This window comes from Sinocyclocheilus anshuiensis, unplaced genomic scaffold (assembly GCF_001515605.1).
Source record: "Sinocyclocheilus anshuiensis isolate Anshui unplaced genomic scaffold, SAMN03320099.WGS_v1.1 scaffold225, whole genome shotgun sequence".
Lineage (NCBI taxonomy): Eukaryota > Metazoa > Chordata > Actinopteri > Cypriniformes > Cyprinidae > Sinocyclocheilus > Sinocyclocheilus anshuiensis.
In genome coordinates, this window is record NW_015539845.1 from 556,561 (window position 1) to 556,875 (window position 315).

Genomic DNA, 315 nt, shown 5'->3' on the forward strand with positions numbered 1-315 from the left:
GTATAGCCCACGGAGGGCTCCTGTTCCCGAGTTTAATCCAGTGAGGGCTCCTGTCCCCGAGTTTCGAGTTTAGCCCAGTGAGGGCTCCTGTCCCCAAGTTTAGCCCAGTGAGGGCTCCTGTCTTCGAGTTTAGCCCAGTGAGTGCTCCTGTCCCCGAGTTTAGCCCAGTGAGGGCTCCTGTCTCCGTGCTTAGCGGAGTGCCTGTTCCTCCAGAGCGCCCCCCAGGATTCCTAGTTTTCTCCAAGAAAATTTGGGGGGGGGGCATATACCCGTGGCCGAGCCAGCTAAGGCCACGGAGGATCCGCCATGGCCTCC